The sequence below is a fragment of the Danio rerio genome, chromosome 16 (genome assembly GCF_052040795.2).
Source record: "Danio rerio strain M-AB ecotype USA chromosome 16, GRCz13ab, whole genome shotgun sequence".
NCBI classification, from domain to species: domain Eukaryota; kingdom Metazoa; phylum Chordata; class Actinopteri; order Cypriniformes; family Danionidae; genus Danio; species Danio rerio.
In genome coordinates this window covers 38,427,052-38,442,535 of record NC_141036.1, presented here as the reverse complement: position 1 = coordinate 38,442,535, position 15,484 = coordinate 38,427,052, and the positions used below count along the sequence as shown (strand labels likewise).

Here is a 15,484-nt window from a genome sequence, read left to right as displayed (position 1 = left end):
TGTTTCCCAGTACTGGGTTGGAGCTGGTTGGGCATCAACTTCATAAAACATATGCTGGATAAGTTGGCGGTTTTTGCATGTTATCCCTGTGTTCGCATGGGTTTTCTCCGGATGCTGCGGTTTCCCCCACAGTCCAAAGACATGCACTAAAGGTGAACTAAATAAACTAAATTGCCCACAGTGTATGTGTGTCAATGTAAAAGTGTATGGGTGTTTCCCGTGTTGGGTTGTGACTGGAAGGGCATCCACTGTGTAAAACATATGATGGATCAGTTGGCGATTTATTCAGCTGTGGCGACCCTTGACTAATAAAGGGACTAAGCTAAATAGAAAATGAATAAATCAATGAGAATCACTAACGAGTCATCGTAATCATTTAATTTGGTTTCTCACCACTGGCTACTTTTAAGAGTGTACACTCCATGGTTTTGTTCTTACGAATAATATAGACTGGCTAGGTAAGCAGAATAAGTGAGCATTTGCCCTTGGCTCCTAGCGGCCCATCCTCTGCCAGCACTGCACAGTGTCCAGTCAGGCCTACAGTAGCACCTAAGCTAGGCCTGTGTTTGGTTTGGGAGCAGGGAAGTGTGGTGGGGCAGTAGGATCTGGTCTGGCCGGCATAGCCCTCCCCCCTTCAAAAAAAGTCCAGAGGCCTGCGGCCTAGACACTGCTGCCATTCAGCTGCCCCGCGTGCTGGGGATAAAGTTGGGATTGTTTGTCAGCGGACTGCAATGTGAGGAATGCAGAGCTCCAATTCCCCTCTGGGAAAGGAACATCGAAGGGTGGACATTCCGTCCTTTTCTCTCTCACCCTGGCTCTGTCTATCCAACCCTCTCACTCTCCAAATCACTTTTTTTTCCTCAGGAGTGATCCATTTACCACGTCCAACAGCAGCCTCAATCATAACGGTCGTGACTGAAGTGGAATAACAGATCGGATCTCTCCCTGGTGAGCTATTCTGAGTTCCTAGCAACAGTGAGCTTAGAGGCCCACGAGCTCCTTCACATGAGGATTCCATATCCACAGTCCACCCCACTGGCATTTCCTCGCACACTCCATCATTCCCTGTGACATCACATTCCTGTCACACACACACACGCAATTTCCTCCTTGTATAAACGCATTGCACTCTCAGCGCCACCGGCTTTGCAGCTTGACATATGGGACCATTGACAAGGGGCGACATCCTTAATGAATATTTTCCTGAGCTAAACAAACTCAGTGAAAGGCTTCTGCTGAGATTTTTAAAGCTCCCTTTGATGTTTCCCCCCACAAATGAGCACGCAGATCTGCAATGAGAGGCTGATACGAGGAGAACTTTCTTTCTAGCTTGTTTAGAAACCACATAGCCCATAAAGGAAGACGGTGCCTGCTCATTTGTCGGCCCACCAGGTCAGTCTAATGATTTAGACCAGCAGTAGCATGTGTTAACCTTCAGTTCCCATATACTGATGTCACTTTATGACAATTCTGACTACCACAACAGTTTAATTAAAAACACCTACTGCAGTCTGACTACATCTGCTCTTCTGGCCAGCGGTGAGCTCACATGGTTCAAAACCACCACTGGTACGCTGGCTCTGCCAAGACTCAAAGGCTGGAGGACACATTACACCAGGTGCTTGCAAGGTCATGGCCATTTCACTTTATTGGATTATAACAGGAGGATCTGGCTCCCTCTTCTCAGCTCATGGGAGCAATACGTTAATTTTCATTCTTCGTTTAAGGATGTGTTCACACTTGGCAAATAGGTAAAAGCCTTTTCACACCACATGAACATTTTTTCACACCAATGGACAATACAGTTCTGCTTACTAAACACACAGTTTTCTTCTGTCTGCTTGATTGATTGTTTGATTTTATTTGACAATTTTAAAATATACAAACAAGTCCAGTTAAACTAATTCATACATGTTTTAAAAACTATCGAGGATAAAATACACAAAAAAGCCACAGGCTTATTTCCAATGTGCTCCTCGATATTCTTAAAAAATGAACAAGCAAATCATAAATGGAGTGCAAACATCATCAGCTCAGCAACTCGGCACAACAAAATCCTCAACTTCAATTGTAAAACAACCACTTTTTAATTTCCTTTCTAAAAACACTCTCAATTTGAATATTTTTAAAAATCGTGGGCAAAACAAGCAGCAGAGCTAGTACACAAAAAAGAGGTTACCTGATTCACTCTTAAATCTATATGGGTAAATATCCCTGCTCTTGTAGAATGTACAATGTGACAATGGACCTCACTAACTAAAACATAATAATTATGAAAATATTTTGGCACCATTTTCTTTAAAATCTTCAAAACCATCACTAATTTTAAAAATGTTACCCTATTCTCAACTTTTAAAAAATTACTTTGACTATAATGTTCATTATTTAAATGTGTCAGTGGAGGTATTTTCTTAACATTTGTACACAACATATTTTAGGGTAATTAGGCAAGTCATTATATAATAATGGTTAGTTTTGTGGACTATCAAATATATATATATATATATATATATATATATATATATATATATATATATATATATATATATATATATATATATATATATATATATATATATATATATATATATATATATATAACTTAAAGGGGCGAATAATTTTGACCTTAAAATGTTTTTTCTTTTTTTTTTAACTGCTTTTATTCTAGCTGAAACAAACAGAAGAAAAAATATTATCAGATATACTGTGAAAATTTCCTTGCTCTGTTAAAAATCATTTGGGAAATATGTAAAAAAGGGCTAATAATTCTGACTTCAATTGTATTAAACATTGTTTTCTCTCATATTTATTAAAGTCGAAAGTCTAATAAATAAAAGTGTATCATAATTATTATGTCTACCCAAATTTGTCCCCCACTCACAATAATGGAGCAGTTCAGCAGTCAAACCAGATGAAGATTTAGCTTTAAAAATAAAACTATTATTTCACATTTTTAGTTTTTTTTTTATTATTATTTTTAAGAAAAAAAAAGTGTTGAAAAAAATTCAAGTCAAAAAAGAAAGAGTCAGCAAACCGAAACAAATAAATAAATAATAACAAAGGGTTTATATTAGGACTTTTGGGCCCCATGCATGGCTGGAAGTGCTTAGGGCCCCCAAAATCACTAAATAGTGATAGCCCCTGTGTTTAGGTTTTTCTTAACATTGTTCATGTCTATTCATAGTATCATGCACAGTCATCATTCATTGTATTTATCAGATTAATATAAGTAAACATTATAAGTAAAATAGCCTATATGTTATAAAATTTACGTTTATCATAATTTTTTGTTAGATAAGCAATGCAAAGTGATAGAACAACAGTGAAAACTGATCAAGGCAATGGATGGTGCAACTCCAAGGCAACACATCGCTTACCTTGTAAAACAGCCATCAAGAGGGCATGTCCAAAATAACGCAAGTGTGCTTTCAGCTTTGCTCCAAAAAGTGCGGTATATATTAACCAACAGCACATAAGGGAGAAACTGTTTATGTGTCTCTAGTTTAAGTCAACGTGACGACGCTACCTAGTAATAACACACATCCAAACTGAATGCAAAAACATTTGCCAGAACAACTGCCCTACTTTAGTCACTTTAAGTTTGCTAACGCTAGACCAATGCAAGACAGAACATCTAAAACATTTTTAGGACATTAGATATACTGTATAGAGAGGTACAACTAAAGGTTGAGGTCACGCCTGACTGTTGTTAGTTCAGTGTTGAGACGCACAACAACGCAAGATTTGATCATAGCCAAGCTAAATTTGAACGCTTGTTGTGTAGAAAGACAACACATAAGACAGCTTCTCTAACATTTAACTGATTTCAAATATAAAATTTATAAGTGTAAGCTTTGATTACAGCTTTAGAAAAATCAATCGTTTTAACAATTCAAAGAGAAAAGAGTTGTGTAACTAAATGACTAACTAAAGGAAAATACTTGCTTTAAAGAGATGTTGAATATGTCAAAGTAGTGCCCATGCTGACAGCATGTTGACAAAGTGCTTGCATCTGCATTCACATATTTGCTTGAATGTTTTTGACCTTAAATTACTAGCTTTGATATTGGTTTTGGAATATAGCTAAAGGGTATGTATTTATAATATTGTCAACTAAACTGCTTCTGTGCAATGTGCAAGAGTTTCAGGTCTTACATATTTAAAAGGCAATGACGTCTAAAATGTAGCTTGTGTCAACAAAAATTACCTAGATTCACATATTTGGGTCAAGTTTTGGCCCTACAGCAGGTGCGTTCTTGAGGTAATCTCAAATTGTGAAGCAGCTCTGCCTGTAGACCTGACCTTCACAGAGAAACTATGCAGGGTTGAGCAAACTAACGCATTCAAAACAAAACTAATGGTATTTACAAGTTGCCATATCAACCCAATATAGAGAAAACTTACATATATATTTAAAATAAGGTGTATTTGCAAAAGCATAGCAAATATAAATGTGGCTGGAGTAAAAGTTTCATGTTTAGTTGCTTTTTTTTTGTGGATTTATTTTTATTAGATAAGATTTAGATTTTGATCAACTTTAAGCTGCCATAGGATCGTGCTGCAATGTGCCAAACCTTGTCACATTTCACTTACAATTTTTAGGTACCTGCAGATAGTGAAACTAATATAGTAATATTAGTAGTAAAACTGTAATAATAAAAATGTAACATTTTTATATTTTATGTAAAATATACACTGTACTGAACCCCATTAAGGATCCAACGGTTAACCGATTTCACTGTTAAATGCATTTTAATTCGTCACGGTTAATTAATTGTAAAGGATTCTCAACGCTGCATTTCTGCACAGAACAAAACTCATTGATTCATTCGTTTTCTTTTCAGCTTAGTCTCTTTATTAATCTGGGGTCGCCACAGCAGAGTGAACCAACAACTTATCCAGCATATGTTTTATGCAACGGATGCTCTTCCAGCTGCAACCCATCACTGGGGAACATTCATACACACTCATACACACACACACACTACGGACAATTTAGCCTACCCAGTTAGCGCATGTCTTTGAACTTTCGGGGGAAACTGGAGTACCCGGAGGAAACCCACGCGAACACGGGGAGAATATGCAAACTCCACAGAACAAAACTGCAGCAACTAAACAAAGTTATGCCAACTGTGCGCTTGTTTTAGGTTCCAAGCTTATACACCGCGCACGCACACTGGATTAAAGGCTGATGCTACCTATGGCTGAGGCTAGTAACTAATGACCATTTACATATCCAGTGTTTTTGGCACGCAAGTTCATTATTTCCAATGGAGGGGCGTGGCTTGCACGCGCTTAATGGCAGCGACACACACAAAATAGCTAATATGTAGCTTAGATTTACATTAAACAAATATAGTATTTTATTTATTCTTATTTCTTATTCTGTCATTTACTTTCAGTGTAAAATTATTACTTATTTTTAAAAGCCAAAAAAATTTTCATTTATTTTTAAGTAAATGGACTATTTTAAATTTAATTTAAATTGACTATTGTTTGTTTTTTTATTATTATTTAGTGCTGTATTAATTGGTTACTGAGCAGCACTAAATAACACTTTAAAATATAACGGGTTATCACATTATTTTTCTAAACTAGTTGTGTTTTGAAATTAATGAATGCATAATAATTGTGAAACTGTGATTATAACTCAGACTATAATCCTACAACCAACATCTATAACCCCTGTTTCCCTAAACCCCATGTGGTCACAAAAACTCAGAGAGTCAAAAAAGTAATAATAATGTGTGGGTGTTGTGGCCCGCTCTCCCTTACATTTACATGGTTCTTAGATAAACTAAATAATAGAAAAAATTGAAAATAATATAATAGAAAAATTGTGCATGTTAAAACCTGACCCACTAAAGTAAAGTCAGTGTCTTTCTTTCTTCCAGGCATTGTTTCAGTGATTTGACAGTAGTGTCTCAGCAGATAGACGTCTGGAGCTGTGCTGACTGTGAGAGTTTGCAGAGATGACCAGCAGTTCTGTCGAGGATTCACTGCCTGTGCTTTATGACCCGAGTCAGCAGCTCATGCCAGACCAAAGCCATCGGAGTGAGTAAATAGCCTATCAATAGCCTTCCTCCCTAAAGGCTTTGCTCTTAACTCTCAGACCACACATTACTGAACGCACATGCCGATCTCCAGACCTCCGTCAAAACTATCCACAACTACTTAATATCTGAGGTCATAGTGAGATTTAATGTGACGGCGCTGACCTAAAGTAGTCTAGAAATGTCTGTCCTGAATTTGATTGCAAGCCGTTTTGTTTTTCAGATGTACTTTTTAAATGTTTTTTAACTGTTTATATTAAGTCCAAGTTGCTGCATTAGTACATTAACTAATAATAAAATGATATTTATTTAAACTGTTTATTAATGTTTGTTAAAAATTGTTAATAAAAATATAAAAGTTGATTTTAAGTTCATGTTAGCTCTAGGGGATTTAAACATTGGGGAACATATTCATTCATTCATTTTCTTGTCGGCTTAGTCCCTTTATTAATCCGGGGTCACCACAGCGGAATGAACCGCAAACTTATCCAGCACATTTTTATCCAGCGGATGCCCTTCCAGCTGCAACCCATCTCTGGGAAACATCCACGCACACGCTCATACACTACAGACAATTTAGCCTACCCAATTCACCTGTACCACATGTCTTTGGACTGTGGAGTAAATCGAAGCACCCGGAGGAAACCCACGCAAACACAGGGAGAACATGCAAACTCCACACAGAAACGCCATCTGAACCGAGGTTCGAACCAGCGACCTTCTTGGTGTGAGGCGACAGCACTACCTACTGCGCCACTGCATTGCTAGAAAAAAATAAAAATATGGATAAAAAGCTACATTTTCAAAGAACAAATTGGTTTTCATACTGAAGTTTTTTTGATCTTAGTTTAAATAACCTTAAATTAAAGCAGGAAGGGCATCCACTGTGTAAAACGTATGCTGGAATAGTTGACGGTTCATTCCACTGTGGCAACCCCCGGTGAATAAAAGGATTAAGCCGAAGGAAAATGAATAGTCGAATAGCTGCACTAACTGCATCAATACAATAACTAATACTAACCAACCATTAGAAATTATATTCATCAAACTTTTTATTTATCTTTGTTAAAATTGATCAAATTTATCGTTAATTATGACTTTTGTCTGAATACATTTGTCTATTAATTTACCATATTAAAAGTTAGAAAAGGAGTTGTGGTTAGGTTTAGGTAAAGGACAGGATTAAGAAGAAGAAAAAATAAAAATATGAATAAAAAGCTAATAAAAGGCAACAATTTCGAAGGACAAATTGGTTTTCATCCTGAAGTTTTCTATTCTTATAGTTTAAAAACCTTAAATGAAACCTTATTATAAAATATACATATATTTTTTATATTTCATTTAGTTTAACTTGATGTACTAAAATATGTACAAAAATTAAATAACCAAAATTAAAATCTGAATTTATAAAAACATTATGAAAAAGGACCCAAAAACAACAAAATGACATGAGAAAAGTTCCTTTTTAAAATAATTTTCTAAAAAATCATTTATATACAAACTATAAACATTTTTAAATAGTTATAAAACTCAGTAAAACCTAAAACAATATTTCTCAAATTGTCACACATTATTTTAAAGTTTATTTCTCATGACTTTTGCCTGAAATCCTTTTTTAATAATTAATTAATAATTAGGTAGTTGTGGACTTTAGGTATTAAATTTGATTAGGGATATAGACAAATTATGTTCATGTAGAAGATGTATTTTAGAAGTACCGCTAAGCAGCTATAAAATCATGCTGATAAGCAACTAAAATTAATATGCTACTCATTCATTCATTCATTCATTCATTTTTCTTCAGCTTAGTCTCTTTGTTCATCAGGAATGAACCGCCAACTTATCCAGCATATGTTTTACAAAGTGGATGCCTTTCCGGCTGCAACCCAGTGCTGGGTAAAACCCATACACACCTATTCACACGCATACACTACATCCAGTTTAGTTTATTCAATTCACCTATAGCGCATGTCTTTGGACTCTTGGGGAATCCGGAGCACCAGGAGAAACCCACACTATTAAGGGGAGAACATGCAAACTCCACACAGAAATGGCAACTAGCCCAGCCGGGGCTCGAACCAGCGACCTTCTTGCTGTGAGGTGACAGTGCTAACCACTGAGCCACCGTGTCGCCCCTTTTATATGCTACTATAATATTCATTCATTCATTCATTTTCTTTTCAGCTTAGTCCCTTTATTAATCCGGGGTCGCCACAGCGGAACGAACCACCAACTTATCCAGCAAGTTTTTAAGCAGCGGATGCCCTTCCAGCCGCAACCCATCTCTGGGAAACACTATAATATTAAAAATAATTAAAACTATCATTATTAGTCCAAAAAACATATCAAACATAAAATCTGAACAAACATAACTAACGTAACATCTGAAATAGTAATATTAATAGACTATTATGAGATAGTTTGTAAGTTTAATGCAGACCAAAAATAAAAAGATCAACACTTTATAATAAGTGACCTATTTTGTGTACTGTGCATCTTCAAGTTACAGCATTCCTTCAAAAACTAGGACTTATTTGGTTTCTTCTTGTGAAAAGAGGCTCACCCTTTTCATTTATCCATTCTTTCCCTTGCCCTCATTCAAATTACCAAACATCTGATAACTTTGTCTTTCCCCCCAGAGGCTTCAGTACACACGTCCTGCATTCCTGTCTTGAATTTATGGTTTCACTGTGCCATTTCTATAACATTTTTCTGCATACTTTTTTCAGTGATGCTCGGTTAATAACATTGGTGTTGGGTTTGACAGAAAGACTTGTGTTAAGGTCCTCTATTTATACTTAGAGTGGTAGTTCACCTAAAAAGAAAACACAAGTCGTCATTTACTCTAAATTATGTTTGAGTTTTATTTTTAATAATCCAACATGCTTTACTGGCGTTTTGGCAGAATAAACAACCTTAATGTTAACATGGAGATGCGCAGCAGCGGTGAATGTTTGTTGATGGTAAATTCATCGACAGAACAATAAAGAAATCCAACACTTGCGACAAAATAGACGGTTATTACTGAGGACCTCTTTTCCCCCTTACAAAAATAAATAAATAATAGAATGTAGACTATGCGTCCACACTTTTGTATGCTTTCATCTGTTATATTGCGATGTCTGGAAGATATTGCATTTGACAAAAAGCTCAACTTCTCTTTTATAGTCTGTGTCATTATTTTGAATAACTTATTAAGTTAAGTTTGTTGTCTTCAGCTTTTTCATTAGATCATTAGGAGGTTAATGGTTACACCATTTTTCAAAATAACTTTTTTGTGTCCAGCAGAAACAAGAAAGTCACATGAGGGAAAGTAATTAGTGAAAAAAATATAGGGCTGAGCAATAAAATCGATATCGGTAGGCTATTTATTGATTGAACACCATTGTCAATATCAATAAAAAAGTAATAAAATGTTCAGTATGAAGCGCTATTAAAACGTGGCTTCTAAACGTACGTTTTTGACGCAATGCCAAAAAGCTTACGGTGTCAATTTGCCATTTCCAATGGAGGCGCGCGCGCGCGCCGTGCACGACGCGCTTACGAGAGCGACGTGCACGACGCGCGTACGGGAGCAACGTGCACATGGTGTGCAAGCGGCGCGCACGTAACGCACGCGAATTTTCCAGGTACCCAAGTTGAAGGGCATTTGAACTTTTCGGAATGCCTTGAGCACTAGAACCAATCTGCTTCACATGGAATATATACATTTCAGTAATAATGGCAGACTTTTCCTCAGACAAACACAAGCACGCGCTCGCCCTTGTCACTTTACATAGATATATACATTAGATGTCGCCTACCCTGTTGTTGTCTACAAGAAGGAATGCATCAATAGACCCGCCATTTTAGTACAGGGTAGCGCTTCTTTGAAATGAATGCGGGACCAAGCTGCAGTGGAAGACTGTGGCCATCCAGAGCCAGATATATACACACATACACATATATCTATGATCGGGAGTTTTCCCGGAGGTCAGTATGCAAATTATTATTTTTTTAATTACAAAACTTATGATTTTACATTACTTTTCTACATTGATGAATAAGTGATCGCCGATCGCACAGGCATTCCTGACAAAAAGGTTGTGTTTGTGAGTAACACCACCGGTCCTTCGTCACTCAACCCGCTCCGAGGTGGAACCGAACTGGCAACCTTAGGTATGGGAGTCTGTTGCTCCACCAAGGAGGCTAAAGACCATGGCCTCTAGCATTTGTCACTAGAGCACCTTAGAGGTCAGAGGAGCGAGGTTTACCTTCACAGCACTTACTAGCTGACCTCCGTTACATATGAAAATGTACCATCCACCCTCCTTGTTAAATATGATCTAATCCGTGTCCTGAAACCTACCCCCCCCCCCCCCCCCCAACCTGCTTTAATTTCTCATGACTGAGGGAGCGATTTGTTTGTGATTGAATCTCCGTTATGAGCGACTCCTTTACTTGGCCGACAATAATACAAGTTTGTGACACCACAGCATCTCGTTGTCATATTCCTTTTGCATTGTTTGCTGATTTTATTCAACAAAACTAGCATAAGCCAAGTGTTTTAGTGTGAGTTGGTGCTACTTTGCCTTGATGAATGCAGTAAGTGACTGTATTATCATCAATACGGTTACCTGTTTAGCACAAAAGTTCATAACATACAAAAACATTTAAAAAAACTAAATCTTACCTGAGAAATGTTCTGCCTTTGAGCTTTGTTTTCTTTGTTTGCTCATTACTACACCCGTAGACAGCGCTTAAGTCCATCTTCGTAGAAACAGTCTAAACTAGTGCGGTTGAATGACACTTATCCTGGGAGCACTGTACAAATATGGCGGCGCTATTGACGCATGCTCAGGGTCCCTATGCGATATCTAGTGTATATATCTATGGTCACTTTAAGTGAGAAATAACACACGTGAAAACGAGTGCCGTGTAGCAGCAGTGAGGAGATTGTAAATAAAAACGATTTCGCCAAGTGTTTTTTTTTTCTTGTGCATCCCAGCCACTAACTCCTCACCTGAAAGATTTTTAACATAGGGGTAATGTAGTCATTTAACTTCACAATTTGTAATGTTGCAATATGCATTTGAATAATCATGGTTACTAGCTCAGATTTGATTATCATAATTAGTTTTGTTTACAGAGTTTGAGGTTTACTGTATCATTATTACTGACCTCTTACAGATGTTGATATACCTTTACCACTGCACACACAATGTAACATTTTATTAATCTTAAATTAAAGTTTAAGAGTCTCTTTAACACGTTTATTTTATTATAAAGAGATCAGATATTTTGTTTGAATATTTTTGTTTTTGACTATTAAAACCGTAATAATGTTAGTAATGCCTTAGCAATGTTGGTAAATTAAAATAAAGTGGTTAAAATATTCAATAATTATCTCTATGGAATGATATGAAACATGACATCGTGATTTTTTTTTGCAACATCGCCTAACCCTAAGTATATATTTTATTTTTGGGTGAACTGTCCCTTTAATAGGGCTGACTTGCACTTGAGGGAAAATGGATTTGATGATTTGGTGTCAAATGTGTCTGAATATTTAAAATGAATTAGGTACTACATTGTAAGTCGCAAACACTGTTTAGATGTTTTCGGCAGGTTGTAATTTTAATTCCTCATTAATGGAGATTGATTTTGTCAGAATCTCCTATTTCAGACAGAATTTTCATTTATTTAAATGGCTCATTAAGGTAGACAGTGTCATCTTTTTAGTTAGCCGTTATTAAAACCATTACTTTAATGGGAATTCAACTCTAAACCAGACTAAATTTGAGATGAGATCACTGTCGAAAAGGCTGCATAAGATCAAGAATATTATCCATGACGAGCGATGTAAATTCTGTCATCATTTACTCACCCTTTCCTCGTTCCAAACCTGTTTGGGCTTCTTTCTTTAGTTAAACACGTTTTAAAAAGAAGATATTTTGAAGAATGTTGTCAATGGCTACTGGTTTTCAGCATTCTTAAAAATATTTCCCTTTTGTTCAACATTAATAAACTCAAACAACTGGTTTGGAAGCACTTGAGGGGAAGTAAATGTAAACTAAATAAAATAGGCAAAAATACAACAAAATTACACAAGAAAATTTGGTAATTAAAATGAATAAAAAAATAATTGTATACATAAACTATACACAATTTTTAAATAATTATTTAACTATTTTTATAAAACTAAAACAATATCTCCCTAATCTTCCCATTGTTACACCTTATTTTAAAGTTTAATTCTCACGATTAACAAACCATTCTCCATGACGTTTGCCTCAAACATCTTTTTTTGCTGCTTATTAACAATAGGTAGTAGTTGAGGTACTGAGTTTAATTAGGGATATGGACAGATGAAGATCATGCTAATAAGCAACTATAGTTAATATGCTACTATGACAAAAAATAAGAAGATATTTTGAAGAATGTTATCAATGGCTAACGGTTTCCAACATTCTTCAAAGTATCTTCTTTTTGTTCAACACTAATAAATGCATAAAGGTTTGTAAGCACTTGAGGGGGAGTAAATGGTATACTGAATAAATAAAAAAAGGCCAAAATACAACAAAATGACAATAAAATAAAATAAATTACAAAATAATAACTCTATATATAAACTATACAGAATTTTTTAATAATTATTAAACTACTTTATAAAACTAAAACAATATCTCCTTAATCTTTCATTGTGACATTATTAGGTTTAATTCTCACGATTAACAAACTTTTCACCATGCTTATTAATAAATAGGTAGTAGTCAAATTTAGGTATTGATTTGGCATATAAACAGATTATGATAATGTAGATGTACTTTATAAGTACTAATAACAGCTAATAATATAATAATAGCATGCTAATAAGCAACTATACTTAATTTGCTACTCTTACAAAAAAAGAAGAAATGTTGAAGAATGTTGCTACCGGTTTCCAACATCCTTTAAAATATCTTCTTTTTGTTCAACATCAATAAACTCATAAAGGTTTGAAACCACTTGATGGGGAGTAAATGCTAAACTATCACTCTAATTAGTGTTCTGTCCAAATGTCACCCTGTCAGGTAAATAAATGCAGTGAACAATATTATATGAATGGGAATATGGCACTTTTTGTGATGGCTGTCCGGTTGACCTGCCCTCAGTGATTTAGGGATGAAGACAAGGAGCGTCATTGTTCCATGGAGAAACAAGACAGACAGGTATGACTCACACACATGGATGTTATTGGCATGGGCAGAGGAGAAATATTCCCCAGCCCCACCAAAATATTAAACATCATATTCATTTTCCATTCAAGTTTTTCATTTTTACATGAGGCGCACACTGTTAGGCCAAAACATTTTTAATGTGTGGAATATACGGTTGAGTCAAAGGACACTTTGGGACATTTAAGTTGAACAAAATATCTGAATTTTATAATAAACCAAGTGGAATTTGATAGTTTTTCTTAAACAACTGGTGTCAAGATGATTTTCATTGTGTGCTCAGCAAGAATGGACGTTTTTACAATTAGAAAAATGTATTTTAAAGTTAAATTAATCCTGTTAAAATTTTCAGCTAGTATTTACTTCACACTTTAGAAATGGTTGACCCACATCATCAATAAATAAATGCTTAAATGCTTATTTTTGATGTTCTTTGATAATAATACTGTTTAAATTAATAGCATTTACTTGAAATTTCAGTAATAACGTAATATTTACTATCAATTTAAAGGTGCAATAGAATGCGTTGATCCATTAAGTCTAAATTGTTCTCGTATGTTTAGAATGAAAATGAATCTAGAATGAACAGTTCAGTTTTTACAGTTTTTATAGAATTCACATTTCCCAAATTTAGCATTTTGGTGAGCTGTAAACAGATAAGATGCTGTTGCATTGACTTGCCCTAAAGCTAATGCCTGTTCCATTTTCAAAATAAGAGTACCACATACAAATAATAAGCTGTATTAAACTTAGAAAATAAGGAAATGTATGTATATGTGTTGTCATTTTACCAAAAAATATTGTGGCACTGTATTTAAGTTTATTAACAATGAAAACAAACAACGGAAGTGGCAAAGGAGAGCAGTAAAGAAAGCTAATCACGGTAATTAGCTGAATCATAGCTGCTCAATTCACTAGCATCACATCGACAGATGAGGTAAATAAAAATACTGTGTTACAATTGGTTGATTATTAAAAATGTTTAAAACTATAGACTAAATACAATTGTGAAGCCTTTTTTCCTCCACTGAACAAAAGAATTAAAATACAACTGATTTTTACCTAACTATTATGACATTTTTTTTAATTGTGAGTTTTTATCTCATCATTCTAATGTTTATCCTTTATTTTATATCCCAGGCTTTTTATATCTCACAGTTTTGATGAAAGTCAGAAGTAGAAAATTCAGAATTGTGGCTTTCTATTTCTCAGAGTATTTTTCCTGTAATTCTGATTTTGTTTAGAAATTATGCAAATATATCTTATAATCCAGTCTTAACTACCAAGTGTGAGTTTATGTGCGAAAAAAAATAAAATAGTAAAATTAGAACTTGAGATGACCTTATTTAAATTATTAAGTGGTGAAAATGACCTATCACAGCACTGTACACTATAGTACAAATGAATCGTTTTAAATTGAAGAGTGCATATGCAAAAACCTCTAAATGCTGTCTGAAAGTTTCATTAAAAATGTACATTTTTATCAGGTTCCTATGCGTAGGTTCAGTTATTTCTTTTTTCAATAGGATACATTCTTTTTATGGACTTTAAAATGAAATAACTCGACATAAACATAAGAGTCTGAGAAAAATGCTAATTTTCCTTGAAAATTTTAGAAAACGTCTGAACTTTTCAATTATACATTGCCGTTACTTTACATTTTACATTCCTTACCATTTCCTCACACTCATGTGGTTCTAAACTTTTATGAATTTCTTCTGTTGAACACAAAATGTGATGTTCTGTATGCCCATATAATATATGAAAGTCGAAGGCTAGTTTTTATTCCATCATTATTCAGTAAGTCCTCCTTTGTGTCTAACAGAAGAAAGAAACCCAAACCGGTTTGGAACAAGTGGAAGATGAATAAATAATGACGGAACGTTCATTTTTGGTTGAACTATCCTTTAAAGAATTCATTTCAAGTGTTTGCGTATATATAAACACTGTATTTGCTTTATGTTTTTTTCCGTCTGGCGTCCAAAACGTTTTGGGGTCACTGTATCACTTTAGTGGTTCAGAATAACATCACATCTGACACCATTGTTTATTTGTGCCTTGAAATGAGCACTCATGAGCTTTTGCCCTCATTTCTGAAGGCAGCCATATCAAGTTACTGCCTTGCGCCTTTGTGAACACGATTCTGGTGTTTATTAAAATGTTTCATTTAAAGGGATAAATTGCTCAAAATTTAAAATATGGTAAATTTTTGGAAAATTTGGTAAATTTGGAAAC

At 35.0% G+C, this 15,484-nt stretch overlaps 1 protein-coding gene and 1 long non-coding RNA gene across 4 annotated transcripts in view; one reads left to right on the top strand and one right to left on the bottom strand.

Moving 5' to 3' along the window:
• Nucleotides 1–15,484, bottom strand: part of zdhhc18a (zDHHC palmitoyltransferase 18a) — a 284,455-nt gene that overhangs the window by 201,013 nt on the left and 67,958 nt on the right. The gene's annotated exons all lie outside the window — the stretch shown is intronic.
• LOC141378236 (uncharacterized) overlaps nucleotides 1–15,484 on the top strand; it is a 53,578-nt gene that overhangs the window by 4,018 nt on the left and 34,076 nt on the right. Inside the window, exons 1-3 of one of the 2 annotated variants that reach the window (XR_015511693.1) lie at nucleotides 1,143–1,751; nucleotides 5,895–6,054; nucleotides 13,106–14,552. This is a non-coding gene — a long non-coding RNA (uncharacterized LOC141378236). Of the gene's footprint in view, nucleotides 1–1,142; nucleotides 1,752–5,894; nucleotides 6,055–13,105; nucleotides 14,553–15,484 lie in introns of those variants that run through there. The other variant, XR_015511692.1, reaches the window with a different exon arrangement.